General features: G+C 40.1%; 1 protein-coding gene across 1 annotated transcript in view; it reads left to right on the top strand.

Annotated features, from left to right (window-relative positions):
* LOC122815071 (vomeronasal type-2 receptor 26-like) overlaps positions 1-16,680 on the top strand; it is a 114,460-nt gene that overhangs the window by 16,385 nt on the left and 81,395 nt on the right. The window lies entirely within an intron of this gene.

The raw sequence follows: 16,680 nt of genomic DNA, 5'->3' as shown, positions 1-16,680 counted from the left end.
CAATGGAGACTTCAGGTGTATTGTTTAAGTCTAAAAAATGTTGCACTTCTGAAAGTATATAATCTTTATAGTCTTTTAGTTAAGTTAAGTATGCTGGTATCCTTTTGATCTGAACATTATAAGTACTTTTTATCATAAACTCAAAGACGATTGAATTATGATCTGATATAGGACACGAAATGATTTTAGAATTAATTAAGTCTGTTACCATCTGGTTATAAATAAAGACTCTATCTATTTTTGAATACGTTTTATATCTGTTAGAAAAAAAAGTATATGGTAATGATTTTGAATCTATCTGATTATTAATATCATTCAAATGATATAAATTAACAAAATCCTTTAAATGTTTTGCATTAGATGTAATTTTCCTTTTTCTTATAGTAGTAGTATCTTTTTCATGTAGGATACAATTAAAGTCACCTGCTAAAATAATATCTCCTGTAGAAAATGATATGATCTTATTGAGATGGTGTTTCACTGTATTAATGCCAGTTCCTGGTATCCAATATACATTGATTAATGTATATGTCTTTCCATTAATCTGTATTGTAACCATACAAAACATTCCTTTATCATCTTTATAAGACTTAATAGTTTTAGGTATGGGTATACTTTTATTCCATAAAATAGCCACTCCTCTTTTTTTCTGAGTGTGTTCTGAACTAACCAAGACTGTATATTTATTAGTGACTAATTTATCAATATCCTTTTTCAGGAGATGTGTTTCTTGAAGGAATACTAAGTTGGCCCTATGCAAATTAATGTATCTCATTAAACTTGCCCTTTTACATGGGTTATTCAGTCCATTAATGTTTAAAGAAATTCCTTTTAGAGAAATCATTTAGCTTTTTTAAACATATAAAACATATAATCAGAATAACAATTAACAAAATAAGTGATATTATACCTCCTCCTTTAGGTGTACCATTAATTATAGCTGTATTTATTGAAAATCTTATGGGATTTTGTATAAGCTTCACTTTTATTTGTAGTGTCAATGAGTTTATAAAATGTGTTGTGGATGTCAGAACTATATACAAACAACAATAAACAGGTGAAAATAATATTAGGATTAAACATTGCACCCAGCCTGGAGTTAAGAACTCCAACTTTGAGTAGCACATACCACTCAAGTTATCCCCCTATCCTAAGCAGCAGTACCTCAGCTGCCACCTTATCAATTCAATACTAACTATTATTAACTAAAGTTAAACTCATTTAATTAGATTATCTAGTAAGACAAAGCTAAACAATTTATAAATCAGCTTCATATAAACAAATAAGAACATTTAGAAATAGCTCATATTACTATGTACATCTATTTTGTATAATGCGCTCATAATCAAAATAGCATTCTAATAAACTTGATAATGGGAACCGAGAAGAGAGAGAGAGAGAGAGGGAGAGAGAGAAAAAAAAAAAGAGGGCATATCTATATATTAGTTTATTAAAAGTTTGTAAAAATAAGTTCTTATGTTCATTTGGATTCAATAACTTAGGCTATTATGGTTCAGACATTACATATATTAGAGTATTCCTACTTTCTGCCATAGAAATGCAGTTAACAGTTTTAAAAACTTTAAATTACTTGCACCAAAGCTTTCTTCTCATACTTATTATTGCCAGTTAAATAAAATATTTATACTCATACATATGTTTACAAATCATACTGCACAGCAATGTAAATTCCTAATTATACATAAATCTTTGTGAAGAAAGCCATCTGTATTTTATATATCTGAACTGCTGCTTTAAAATATGTCACATGACAGTTTCTTCTAAGATATAATCATAATGATACTTGTGCTTGTCAATTAGATAAGTCAAATGATTTATAACATTATATATGTTTAAATCATAAGTATTTATATACATTAATATGTTGCAGTCATGTAAGTTTTCAAAAACATGTGTATATATGTTTTACCTTCTATGCCTTCTAAAATATCTCAGTTGTTTACTATGGCATACTGAATCATTCAAAATCATTATAACTTTCATATTTTATAAATTACATCTTAAATAAGTAAGTTGTTATAAAGAATAACTCACATTTAGATGTCATAAAGTTCATTTTTCATCACAAAGTCACATTTACATCAGTTCTACTTCCTGGAACAGTGTTCTTCTTGAATCTGAGATGTGTCAGTGTGAAATCAGGGGTCAAAGTTCAAAATGACTGCATTCAGCTTCTCTGCATGTATTCTGAGTGTTAAAGCTTTTAAAACAACTCGAGGACACTATTCACGAGGTAACCCACATCCCAAATTGTCTCCCTTAACATTCTGGCGGGAATTTTAGTAAATGCAAGTGACTGACATTCATTTAGTAATACAAATGAAACTAAACAGTGCAAAATCTTTGCGAAGTATTTTACAAGTCATTACAGTCTCTATGACAGTGAAACCAAGCCTACAGTTATTTAACATATTATACAACTTTTTTTATATGCCCCATTTCATTTTCTCATATAAATCTTATTATATACATATATCAGTATTATCAGAAGCATATAACTGTACTTATAAGAGGGAAAGAGAGAGAGAGAGAGAGAAAAAAAAGAAAAGAAAGAGAGTAGAGAAAAAAAGAAAGAGAGAAGAAAGAAAAAAGGAAGCTACAAAGAGTATCTACAAAGAAATATTACTTGCTGTTTGTATTAATAAAGTTAAACATGAAACATATTACTTACAACTATTTTAGTTCTAATTATTTGCAATTATATCATGACATATTATTTGTAATCATGTATAAGCAATAAAGTCATGGTATAATATTTAGCAACAGTGTTTAAACAGCATATATAGTTTTAAAGAACTAATAAGTTATTTCACTTTTTCCATATTTTCATCATACTTCTCTCCTTGCCCTCCCCCACCCCTCACTAGATGCATAGTTTAAAAAGAATGCCATTATTTAAAATAAGAAGAGAAAGAAAATGTATCAAATTACTAACCTTAGGTCTCTTTATCACAAAGAGAAACAAGTTAATTGATAGCATGTTATTTGTTCCTCAGAGAGTTTGACTATTTATGAAACAAAACAGTTCTTTGCACATAGAAAATTGACTTTGAATAAATCTTTAAAATATTTGTGGCTTTCTGGAGATGCAGTTACTGTATTTGAAGAGATTGAGAGAGAAGGAAAAAAAAATATATAGAACATGTCATTTGTTTTTTAGTCTTTTTTGCTTCTCTGAAGTCTTCCAAGAAGTTCCTGTTGCCATCCTCTTTAACGAAGGACTCGCCCATTCCATATCTTCTATTTTTTATAATATCTTATTTTTTTTAATATACAGCAAAGCAGAGTCCAAGTCTTCAAAAATTCTAGGGCCATCAGGTAAAAAGATTTTTAGTTTGGAAGGAAATAAAAGATGAGTTTTGAACTGTGCTTTCTTAAGCTCTCTTATTAATGGTAAAAAAACTTTTCTTTTAGTTATTACCAAGGAAGAATAGTCATTGTCAAAACGCACAGTTGCCTCATTAATTTTAATAGGTGCTTTAGCCCATGCAGATTTTAATACCATCTCCTTGTCATAAGATGATAAAAATCTTACTATAACTGATCTAGGATACTTTCTGTTAGAGTTAAAATTAGATAAGGACCTATGGGCTCTTTCAATACCAAAAGAAAATGCTTCTGACAAGTCTAAAGTTTTGGGAAGCCAAGTATTTAAAAAGGAAGTAATGTTGTTACCTTCTATATTTTCTGGCAGTCCAAAAATCCTAATATTATTGCGTCTAGTTCTGTTTTCCAGGTCATCAAGTTTGGATTGTAGGTGTGTGTTCTGCTTCAGCAAAAACTCAATGTTAATTTCTTCTTCCTGGATTCTGTTCTCCATATCATTAACAGTCTCTTCTATGCCTGTAATCTGAGCCTTCTGTTGTTGCAAGTCTTGATGTAACAAATCCATTTGTTTTGTAGTTTTTTCTATGAAGTTATCAATTTTAGTATCCAGTTTGTCCATTTTGGTTGTTAGTTGCTGAATAGTTGATAGTAAGGACTGAAGCTCTTTCTTGATGCTGGAATCCTGACTGTTAGCCTTACTGGAACTCATTTTGAACAGAGGTGATGAAAGAGAAATTTCCAAGATGATTTCTGACAGGAAAATTATTGAAATTTTCTTTCTTTTTTAGATATTATTCAAGAAACTGATATTCCAAACATATTTAGAAAGAAAATTATTTCATTAGTTGATTTTTAAAGTAATTATTTCCTGTCAGTGCAGTTAAGTTGGTGGAGCTGAAGAAATCTACTGCTATCCTGTGTTCATCCTTGGCCACGCCCCCGAGTGCATTGATTTCTGACTGTTCCTGGTTGGAGAGTGAGTGTCTGTGCTTAATGTACCTGATTGGTCTGGTTGATATTCAAGGCAGCTACTAGAAAAGGGGTCTATATTAGAAAGTCGACCGCTTACTTACCTGAACACCTAAACGTCGACCCGTCTTCATCGAACTGTGACAACATCGATCGTCCAGAAGAGCGAAAGCGGAAACATTGAATCATCATGGTTGGCTTTCTGCAGTATAGCTCCGTAAGGTAAGTGTGCGATAGTTATGGACCTTAGGGTTAGGGTGCGGGTTAAGTTAAGTGCATACATGGTGGTATATGTAAGATTTAGTGTAGGGTTAGAAGTAGGGTTTAGTTTAGGGTTAGAAGTAGGGTTTTGGTTATTGTATGTATGTGGTTTATTTCGTTTGTTTGTGTAGGTAGCATGTAGCGGGCGGTGGGGTGGGACTAGTATGAGAGTTTGACTTTTTAAATTTCACTGTTTAGAGCATTTGGTGTTTATACGGTTCGATTATGACGGATCGACGTTTCATTATTCGATGAAGTAAGTGGTCGACTTTATAATATAGACCCCAGAAAAAGGCTACAAGCCTTCAGACCTTTGCATCATATAGGACAAGACTGTGGATTGCCAAACTGGCTGTGACCTGCTTCTCTTCTTGGGATTGGTGCTAACATTTTGCTTCTGGTGAGAGAAGAAGCAAAGGAGCATTGTATCCCAAAAAGTGAAGTTGTGGTGAGACCAGCATTAGTAGTAACCAGGCAGTAGCCATTCATGCGAGTCCCCTCTTTTCATAGGTTCATAGGTAAGTACTAGGCTATTGGCCCTAGGGCCTAAGTAAGCCTAGCCAAAAAGGTTCCCTGGCTTACGCCACCCAAGAAAGTTATTTTCCTGTGCCCCTGTCAAGCAGAGCCACAGAAGTGATCCCCAGAGTGTATTTTCTATTCCCCATCCACTCATTAAGATTTTTCTTGAAGAGTGCTAATGAGGAACTTTGCTTGACATAGATGGGTAGTTTGTTCCAGATTATGGGAAGTCTCTGGGACAAGGATCTATCCCTCCAGCATGTCCTGTTTATTGTGGTGACAAGGTTTAGGTCACTAGAGCATGTAGCTTGGAGGGATTGAGATTTCTTTAGGTGTAGCATGTCCAACAGCTCTGGGTTTGACATAGCTTTAAATGTTAGGCAGAGATCACCTCGTAGTAGGCGATATGCTACAGAGTAAAGCTGGAGTTTTTTGAGATGGTCAGTGTAGGGCATCTGTTTGAGGCCAGTAATCCTCTTTGTGAGGTACTTCTGTGGTCTTTCCAGCTGCTGCAGATGTCTTGTGAGGTACATTTCAAAAGGGGCGTTGTACTCTATAATAGGTCTAATGAATGCTGAGTAGAGGGGAACAATTACCTCTTTTTTCCTGGATGAGAACCCTTTTGTGATGAGGTGTGCCACGTAGAAGGATTTCCGGACTACTGTGGCATTGTGATTACAAGGGAGAGACTACTGTCCACCTGGGTCTTAAGGTCTCTTATCACACATTTGGCATTAAGTAGACTGACACCTATGTGGTAGTTCATGGGTACAGAGTTTTTACCAAAGGGGATGACAATGCACTTTTTGGCATTGAGCTTGAGGCCATGGCTCTGACACCAGGCTTCTGTCTCAGTGAGACCCTTCTGTAGGATGTCCACATCATTTGGGGACTCAACTATGGCTCTTAATTTGCAGTCTTCCATGAACTTCCTTAGACAAAGGCCTTCTGTATTAGCCTGTACTTCAGAGAATTAGATATCAGACAGGAGAGGTCCCAGCACTGAACCCTGTGGTACTCCAATTGTCACTGGTTTGAAGTCAGATTTTTAGTCTCCAACTTTTACACTGTGGATTCTGTCAGTGAGCTGGTTGGCAATCCATTTTGTGATGCAGGGATTTATACCTAGCTTAGTGAGTTTAGCTATACTTCCAGAATGGGGTATGGTGTCAAAAGCCTTGGCAAGGTCAAGATAGGCTGTGTGAACCACCTTACCCTCGTCTACAGCTTTGGTGACTGCCTCAAAGAAGTCGATCAGGTTCAGGAGGCATGATCTGCCTTTCACAAACCCAAACTGGGTGGGGTCCAGAGTTTGGAGGTTACCAGTGTCTTGTTTATGAGTTCCATGATGATATGTTCCATGGCCTTACAGACCGGGCTCGTCAGGCTAATAGGGTGATAGTTCCCAGGATCAGTAGTGGCTCCCCCTTTGTAGAGTAGGATAACTGTTGCTGTGTGCCATTCAGTGGGCACAAAGCCAGACGTGAGGCTATGATTGAACATGGTGCTTAGGTGGGGAGCCACTTTGTTCTGAAGTTCATGTAAAATGCCACCTGGGATGTTGTCTGGTCCCATGGAAGCTGTGTTTCTGGCTTTAGAGAGTGTAGCTTTTACCTGCGTAGTTGTGATTACAGGGACTCTACATTCTTCCTGTATAGATATGGGCCCTTTAGGGGGTGAGAGGGGGGGTAAAGTTAGCACTGAACCTGTCTGCCAGGATGTTGGCAATATCATTTGGTTCTGTAATTTTCATGCAGTTGTGCTGTAACTCAGAGTAGATCTGGGTGTTGCCATTGAGATTCTTGACATAGCTATAGAATGCTTTGTGGTTGTCCCTCGAATCAGTGGCGATTTTGTTTTCGTAGCTAGATTTGGAGGATCTTATAAGGGATCTCAGCTTCTTACTCAGGCTGACCAGGGAGCTCCTCCACTCATTGATTTTACTCTCTTTTGCAACAGTTTCTTCCTTCTGTTGTAGAGTTTGTTTATGACAGGGGACCACCAGGTTGGCTTCCTTTTTTGGAGGATAGTGTCTTGGTTCTGTTTGGGATAACACGATCCATGCACTCGTGTAAGTGCCTATAGAGTGCATTTGTGTGATTCAGCAGTCATAACTGTATCGTCCATCTGCATGGGTGTCATGAAGTTCACCACTTCTGTCTTAAGAAGCATGAAGTTGGCTTTGGAGAAATGTTTTACTGTGGTTTCCTTAATGGGGGGTGAGGGTGGGATGTGGATATATAGGATGATTAGCTTATGGTGGGATCTGACCAACGTGGAGTTGACTTCAGGTGTGGAACACCAGTCACTCATGTTGGTAATGACTAGGTCTAGGATACTGTTGGGGGTGTGGATAAGTTGATCCATGGCACTGGAATTTATGAATTCCAGGAAGTGTTGAGAAAAGGAGTTGGTACATGAGTAGTTTTCCCAGTTAATGGTGGGGTAGTTGAAATCGCCCATTATTGGGGTGTTTGGTTGAACCCTAATGTTTTATAGTATATCAAGAAAAGAGGAGTGGGAATCCTGGCACATGATGGGGGATCTGTAGCAAGCTACAATTTGGATTGCAGTTTTACCTAGAGTTAGTTGCACTTGGATAACCTCGGATGCCTTTGGTGTTTTGGTCCAGGTTAGGTGGCCGAAAAGTGTGGTATGAGTTATAGCCTGGTAATGCAGGGGTGCTGTCTGGAGCCTTGAACCAGGTCTCAGTCACTGCACAAATATTGATGTTCTCCATTTTAAGGAGTGCCTCGAGGGAGTGCATTTTGAAATTTAGACTTCTAGCACTGAGTAGCATTACCCTCAGTTTTTGCTTGCCTTTTCCTGTTACAGTGGTGAATTTGTCATTTGCACCTTGCCTACAAAAGGCACAATAGGGGTGGCAAGGGCCTTAGCCAGTATCCAGAATCCCAGGGGTGACAGATGCAGGCCATCTCTGGCAAAGCATCATGGTCTGTCAATCATGTCGTCCCAGGCAGATACTGGATCCCCTTAGAATGACACCAGAAGCTTAGCCAATTGTTGAAGTCAATCATTTTGTCCTTGTACTGCAGTATTATTCTGGGCAATGGCAGGATGCTACTCAGAGCTAGGGTCATACCTGCCTGGGCTACAAGATCGGAGAGCTCTTCCATGTCTCTTTTCATGTAGTCCAGGGAGGTACATCTCAGGTCATTCACACCAACATGGACAATGACAGAGTCATATTTATACTTGTTGTGGAGTGACCTGAGTGTGTGGGTTATATGGCGGATCCTGGCACCAGACAGGCAGGTGACAGTGACCTTCTCCTTGTTTAGCCTAGTGAGTGGGACATCAGTGTGTCTGACTATACAGTCACCTATGACTAGTGTGTTTGGTACGTTGTTATGTCTTATGGGCTGCTGTTGAGTGGCACACTGAGTCTGTGGGCTATGTGTCATTTAGGTTGTGTTAGGGGGGTGGAGGCTGCTTGCGTTTCTGCTTTGGAGGTCTCTGTTGCTTGAGCAGATTATTATTGAGAGCCTCCACGAATGTTTTTGTGTTTCTATATGTGGATTTTGATGGTGTAGGTTTAGTGAGACTATGTGATGAGTGTGGTGTGGTGCAAGTGTTTACCTTCTCCTCTTGACTGTCACATTCAGTCTTGGTTGGAGAGAGCTTTACCTCCAGTTTGGCTAGATAAGTGCATCTCTCGTAGGTTGTAGTGTTGGGTGGTAGGGGCAGAGGGTTGTCCGTGTACATGAGGCAATTGCTACATTGCCCCAAGATGCCCAGATTCATCAACCTCAAAATGCACTCTCTCCAGGCACTCCTAAAAATGGAGAACATCAATATCTGTGCAGTAACTGAGACCTGGTTCAAGGCTCCAGAGAGCACCTCTGCAATACCAGGCTACAACTCTTACCACACTTTTCGGCCACCAAAGCAAGACCGAAACACTAAAGGTGGAGGAGTGTCAATATTCACCAAGGATATTCACACCACCAGGCTAGTTGCCCAACACAATGCGTCTGAAATTCTCCAGGTGCAACTAACACTAGGTAATACTGCAATCCAAATTGTAGCTTACTACAGATCCCCCACCATGACCCAAGATTCTTACTACACCTTTCTAAACATACTGGAAAATATTAAGATAGAACCAAACACCCTAATAGTGGGTGATTTTAACTACCCTGCCATTAACTGGGAAAGCTACTCATGTACCAACACCTTTGCCCAACGGTTCTTGGAATTCATAAATTCCAATGCCCTGGATCAACTAATCCATAGTCCCACCAGGGGCTCCAATATCCTAGACCTGGTCATTACCAACATGGGAAATCGATGCTCCACACCTATGGTCACCCCCTCGTTAGTCACATCTGACCATAAGCTAATCACCCTTAACATCCACATCCCACCCCCACGCGCGACTAAGGAAACCGCCATAGAAAACTTCTCCAAAGCCAACTTCATGCTACTCAAGTCAGAAGTGACAAACTTCATGACACCCATGCAGACGGGAGCTGAAAGTTCAACTGCTGATTTCTACACTAAGGCACTGTACGAGCACATCCACTCATGCATAAATCGTGCCATTCCAAATAGAACCAAGATGCTCTCATCCAAAAAAAGAAGCCAATCTGGTGGTCCCCTGCCATAAACAAACTTTACAAGAAAAGGAAGAAACTGTTGCAGAAAAGAGGAAAATCCCAGGATGCAAAAAACTTCCTTACCAGCCTCAGTAAGAAACTGAGATCCCTCATAAAATCCTCCAAAGCTAGTTACGAAAATAAAATTGCCAAAGATTCCAAAGACAACAACAAGGCATTCTATAACTATGTCAAGAATCTAAATGGCAATGCTCAGATCTGCTCTGAGCTAAAACAGAATGGCATTAAATAGACTGATCCCAAGGATATTGCCAATATCCTGAAAGATCGATTCAGTGCCAACTTCACCCCCCTCTCACCCCCTAAATGGCCCATCTCAATACCGGAAGATTGCCAAATTCCAGTAATAATGGCCACACAGGTAAAAAACGCACTTTCCAAAGCTAAGAATACAGCATCCATGGGACCAGATGACATCCCGGGCTGTGTACTACATGAACTACAATATGAACTGGCACCTCACCTAAGTGTCATGTTTAATCATAGCCTCACCTCAGGTTTCATGCCCACTGAGTGGCGCACAGCTACAGTTATCCCACTCCACAAGGGGGGATCCACCTTGGATCCCGGAAACTACCATCCCATCAGTCTGACAAGCCTTATCTGCAAGGCCATGGAGCGTATTATCATGGAACTTATAAACAAAGACATTGGCAACCTTCAAACACTGGAACCCACCCATTTTGGGTTCGTGAAGGGCCAATCTTGTCTCCTGAACTTGATTGACTTCTTCGAATCAGTCTCCAGAGCCACGGACAAGGGTAAAGTGGTCCAGACAGCCTATCTCGTCCTTGCCAAGGCCTTTGACACCATCCCCCACTCTGGAATCATAGTTAAACTTACTAAGCTGGGCATTAATCCCTACATCACCCAATGGGTTGCTAACCGGCTTACTGATAGAACCCACACTGTAAAAGTAGCAGACTCCAAATCCAGCTCCAGACAAGTGACAATTGGAGTACCTCAGGGTTCAGTCCTGGGACTGCTCTTGTTTGGCATCTACTTCTCTGAAGTACAAGCCAACACTAAGGGACTCTGGATAACAAAGTTTGCAGATGACTGCAAACTGGGAGCCATTATTGAATCCCCAAATGATGTGGATACTCTACAAAAGGGCCTTACAGAAACAGATGCTTGGTGCCAGAGCCATGGGCTCAAGCTCAATACCAAGAAATGTATAGTTATCCCCTTTGGGAAAAAACATGTATCCGTGAATTACCATATAGGTGGCAGTACACTAAACTCCAAAAGTTTGATAAGAGACTTAGGGACACAGGTGGACAGTGGTCTCACCTTCGATAACCACATCACAACAGTCAGGAAATCCTTCTATGTGGCACACCTCATCACTAAGGGCTTTTCATCCAGAAAAAAGGAGGTCATTGTCCCACTGTACTCATCCCTCATTAGACCCATTATTAAATACAATGCCCCATTTGGTATGTACCTCTCAAGACATCTGCAACAACTGGAAAGGCCACAGAAATACCTCACTAAAAGAATCACAGGCCTAAAGCAGATGCCCTACGCTGACTGCCTTAAAAAACTCCAGCTATACTCTGTCGCATATCATCTACTCAGAGGCGATCTTTGCTTAACATACAAGGCCATGTCAAACCCAGAGCTGTTGGACATGCTACACTTAAAGAAATCTCAATCCCTCAGAGCCACACGCTCCAGGGATCTAAACCTTGTCATCACAATAAACAAAACATGCTGGAGGGATAGGTTCCTGACCCAGAGACTCCCCAGACTCTAGGATAGATTGCCCATACATGTCAAGCAGAGTGCCTCTTTGGCCCTCTTCAAAAGGAACCTTGACGATTGGATGGGAGAAAGGAAATTCACCCCGAGGATCATGTCAGTCACCCTGCTAGACAGGGGGTCCAGGGAAGTAAATAGTGTGGGAAGAAATAGCCAGGGAATTGTTATGGCTAGGCTTGTATAGGCCCTAGGGCTGATAGCCTAGTACCAACCTATGAACCTAAGATAGACAGGAGAGAACACTGAGAGCAGACCCTTGGACATGCCTGAATAAAAAAATATTTTCCTCTAGGCATGCAAGGAAAGTGAGTACAAGAGCTGTTTTTCTCTAAGCAAGTGACAAGCTAAGTCTTTGTTTTCAGTAAGTACTGTTTGATTTGTTTCTAACTTCAGAATATCTGCCTAAATACTTTCCCCAAGTGTTTGGTAGTGCTCTGTACAGACTCAGACACCTTGAGTGACATTTTTCCTGTAAAAGCACAATTGAAATTTCTCCAATATCTACTTGTACAGAGGACAACTAGTTTGCAGTGACAAGCACTGTCCACATAGTTGCAAATCAGATGACAGTGATTAATATTCTCACTCCAGCTGTCTAATCAATAAAAAAAACAGTATGTTGCCATGAATATGAACTTTCCTACTGTCTCTGTTACTGGCTTGGTGGATATGGGCATCCTGAGATAATGCAGAAATTGCCTCATGTTTACTGACAACCAGTTAATTCTCAAACAAACTGATATCATATGTGAGAGATGTATTGACACTTCACTGGAGGCAAAGCTCTTACATAAAAGTACTCCTAATGTCAATCAGGTTGTCAGTAGTACAGACGTTATACCCATTACACACAATTTAAAGCAGTGTGCTGAGACACGTACATGTAAACTTCCTAAACCACAAAGACCTACTAGACGAAGTATACATAACAAATACCCTCAGCATCCCCAAATGCGCTCTTTCAAAACAACATCCACATCAACACATACAGCTACAGCTCATGGAGCATCTACCTCTAAGCCCATAAGGCAAGCCACCATACAATCCAACATTCTAGTCATTGGAGACTCCATTGTGAGACACACTGATGTCCCTCTCACCAGGCTGAGTAAGGAATAAGTTATGGTCAGTTGCTTATTAGGGGCTAGGATCCGCTATATTATGCATGCACTCAGGTCACTGGACCACAGTTACCAATATAACTCAGTCATAGTCCATGTGGGAGTAAATGACCTAAGACGTGCCTCCCTAGACTATATGAAGAGAGACATCATGGAGCTTTCAGAATATGTGTCTCAGGCTGGTATGAGCCTAGCATTGAGCAGCATTTTACCTTCTCCAAGGATGATTCCACAATACAAACAAAAGAGGATTGACTTTAGTAATTGGCTTAGTTTCTGGTGTCATTCTAAGGTGGTGCAATATTTGTCAGCGTGGAAGGAGATGGTTAACAGACCACGCCGCTTTGCCAGAGATGGTCTGCACCTCTCCCCTCTAAGCTTTCGAATATTAGCTAAAACGTTGTCTTCCCCCATAGTCCCTTTTTTAGGCAATGCCATTCTGAAAGTACTTCCAACATAGCAAATCAAAACCAAGAATATCTAAAGGTATTACTGCTCAATGTTAGGAGTCTAAACACAAAACTCCACTCCCTAGAAGCTCTCTTTACCCTACAAAATACTGACATATACACGGTCTCAGAGATGGTTTAAAGCTGCGGAGAGCACACCAACAGTGCAAGGTTATAATGCCTTCCACACATTTAGGCCAGCTTCTTCACAGGTAAGGACTAAAGGTGGAGGTGTCTCTATTTACATCAAAAATAAATATACTTCAAGGCTTGTCAAAGAGGACAATGCACTTGAGTTACTCCATGTTCAAATCACCATAGGTAAAATCCAATACCACTTCCTTGCAAGCTACAGGTCACCCTCTATGACCCAGGAAACCCATCCCATGTATTTATTATTAGAAACACTAACCATCCAACCCAATACAATATTCATGGGTGACTTTAATATCCCCACTATTAACTGGGAATCCTATACGATACCAAATGTACATGCACAGAGATTCCTGGATTTTGTAAACACAAACTCCCTGTACCAGATAGTCAATACACCAACCAGGGGTGCAACCATATCGGATCTGGTCCTCTCTAATATGACAGAAGGCTGCACACCCCCTACTGTAATGCCTTCCCTGGTAAGGTCAGTCCACAAAATGGTCTCCTTTGAAGTAAAAATAAAACCTGGACCCCCAGCAAAAACTGAAATATTCAAGAACTATTGTAAGGCTAACCTCCTGCTATTAAGTGAGAACTTGGCAAAATGTTAAGCTCCCATAAACCCTGAGAACATTTCTGCCTATGCAGAACTGTTCACAGAAGCCCTGTACAAGCATGTTAATAGCTGCATAGAGGCAGCTAAACACACCATGAAGAAGTACAGAACTAACTCAAAAAACAAGCTACCCTCGTGGAATCACAAAATCAATCATCTGTATAACAGGAGGAGAAAATCATGTCAAAAATTAAGAGGTGCAGGACCCAGCAGAATAAAAGCACTCTCATCAAACCAAACAAACATCTCAGAGGACAAATAAAGTCTACCAAAACCAAATTGGAGGTAAGTTTGGTCTCCCAGGCCAAGGACAGCCACAAAGCATTATTTAGCTATGTCCACAAACCCAACGGCAATACACAATTGTGTACAGAACTCATTGTAAATGGAGCGACCTATACTGAGCCAGAAGATATAACAAACCTCCTGGCTGATAAATTCAGCTCCAGCTTTACTTCTCTCTCTTCATCAAACTTCCCTCAGTAAATATCATCAAATATAACTCTCCCTACAATCGCTAGGCAACAGGTCCTTAATGCTATCTCTAAGACCAGGAACACTGCATCAATGGGCCCAGACAATATCCCAGGATGCCTTCTATATAGCATTAAACATGACCTATCAGGGTCTCTATAATTACTATTTAACTGTAGCATCCAAACAGGCTTTTTGCCTCATGAATGGAGAAAGGTGACAGTCATCCCTCTGCACAAAGATGGGCCATCTACAGACATTGGAAACTACAGACCCATAAGTCTCACTCGTCTTATATGTAAAGCTGTGGAAGGAATTATCATGGAGATGATCAGTAGTGATATGGTAAGCCGCCAGACACTGGACACAACTCAATTTGGTTTCTTCAAGGGCAGATGATGTCTACTCAACCTGGTGGACTTCTTTGAAAAGGTCACCAAAGCAATGGATGAGGGCAAAATCGTTCACACAGCCTACCTTGACCTGGCCAAGGCATTTGACACAATACCCCACTCGGGCATTGTTGACAAACTCAAGAGGTTAAGTACAAACCCATATGGCACCCGGTGGATAGTTAACTAGCTCACAGACATGACCCAGGAAGTTAGAACTGGGAAGTTCACCTCTACAAAGGGGCCAGTCACGAGAAGAGTCCCTCAGGGATCAGTTCATGGACTGCTCCTTTTTTGCATTTACTTCTCAGAAGTCAAAGCCAATGTCAGTTGTCTCTAGCTGACTAAATTTGCAGATGACTGCAAATTAGGAGCTGTCATTGAATCCCACACTGACATAAATGTTCTACAGGAGGGGCTGACACTGATTAAACAACTGGTGTCAGAGCCATGGACTAAAACTAAATGCCAAGAAATGCATAATAGTATCCTTTGGGAAGTCAACCATGCCTGGTAACTATCATATTGACAACACACCACTTAGAGTTGACCCAGTAGTCAGGGACGTAGGGACACACATAGATAGTAATTTAGCATTTGATAATCATGTATCTACAGTGGTGAGGAAATCATTCTATGTTGTGCAACATATAAACAAAGTTATACATCTAAGTCCAAGGAAGTCATTGTTCCACTGTATTCGGCATTCATTAGACCTGTCATTGAGTACAATCCCCTCTTTGGTATGTACCTAACCAAGCATATCCAACAACTGGAATGTCAACAGATGTTCCTCACTGAAAGAATATGTAAGTAATATGTCCTATGCAGACTACCTCAAGGCCCTATCCCTGTATTCTGTCTCCTACAAACTTTTGAGGGGAGATCTATGTCTGGCATACATGGCATTGTCAGAACCCATTCTGATGAACCTCCTGCATATCCGCAAAACAAACAGCACCACAATTACCCATTATAAAGACTTAAATCTTGCCTGTGATATAAGTAGGACCTGCTGGAGAGATAGGTATGTATCCCAGAGGCTAGCACGTCTATGAAACCTGCTCCCCAATCTATGTGAAGCAGAGTTCCTCCTTAACTCAATTCAAGTGTAACTTGGACAATTAGATGGGAAACTGGAAATTCATTCCTGGTTTGGCACCTATGTCTCTAATGGACACAAGTAACCTGTAAATGGTTCATCTCCCAGGCTTATGCTTACACTTATCAAGGGTATCAGAAGTTTTCAGAGATTTTGGATGCATGGCTAGGCTTAAAAAGGCCCTTGTGGTCATTAGCCTAGTAAACACCTATGAACTGTTCGACAGGTGCACAGGAAAATAATTGTCTTGGGTGGTGAAAGCCAGGATACCTTTTGGCTAGGCTTATATAGGCCCTAGGGCCAATAGCCTAGTACCTACCTATGAACCTATGAACGTATGACCCTATAAGAATAGTGCATATCAGCAGTGAAAGTCCATACTGAACACCAGTAATCTGTGACCAGAAAACTGCAGTAAAACATCATTTTCTAGAGTGGAATTAGTGGCCACAGCTTCTTCTACCTGGGAGTGGAGGAATTCTTAGAAGAAGGGGCAGAGACAGAATACTGAGACCATTGGTTCTGGGTAGTATGATGTCAGTATTACTGCCACAAAACCTCAGAATCTGCTGTACAGAACTCTCACTCCAGAATTTGCCTACTTTCTGTATCTCTGTAATTTTGATGAGTGGCTTAGATCTTTCAACCTCTGAAAGGCAAGCTAAATGACTGGCTTGTTGCCCTAGGGGTATGATTCTTGCTTTTGGGGTGAAAGGTCCTAGGTTCAAATCCTACACAAGTCCTGAATTTTGAACTGCAAGGCACAGTAGCAGATAAAGGTCTTACTTTGTAAATGAGCTGCTCACTGAATTTAAGAGTTTGATATCTTCCTAGATTTACCTACTGTGAAAGTCAGCCACTTAACTAAA

The sequence above is a fragment of the Protopterus annectens genome, chromosome 11.part0 (genome assembly GCF_019279795.1).
Source record: "Protopterus annectens isolate FY-2018-M chromosome 11.part0, PAN1.0, whole genome shotgun sequence".
NCBI lineage: Eukaryota > Metazoa > Chordata > Ceratodontiformes > Protopteridae > Protopterus > Protopterus annectens.
Note: the sequence above shows the minus strand (reverse complement) of the source record. Positions and strands in the feature narration are given on the sequence as shown.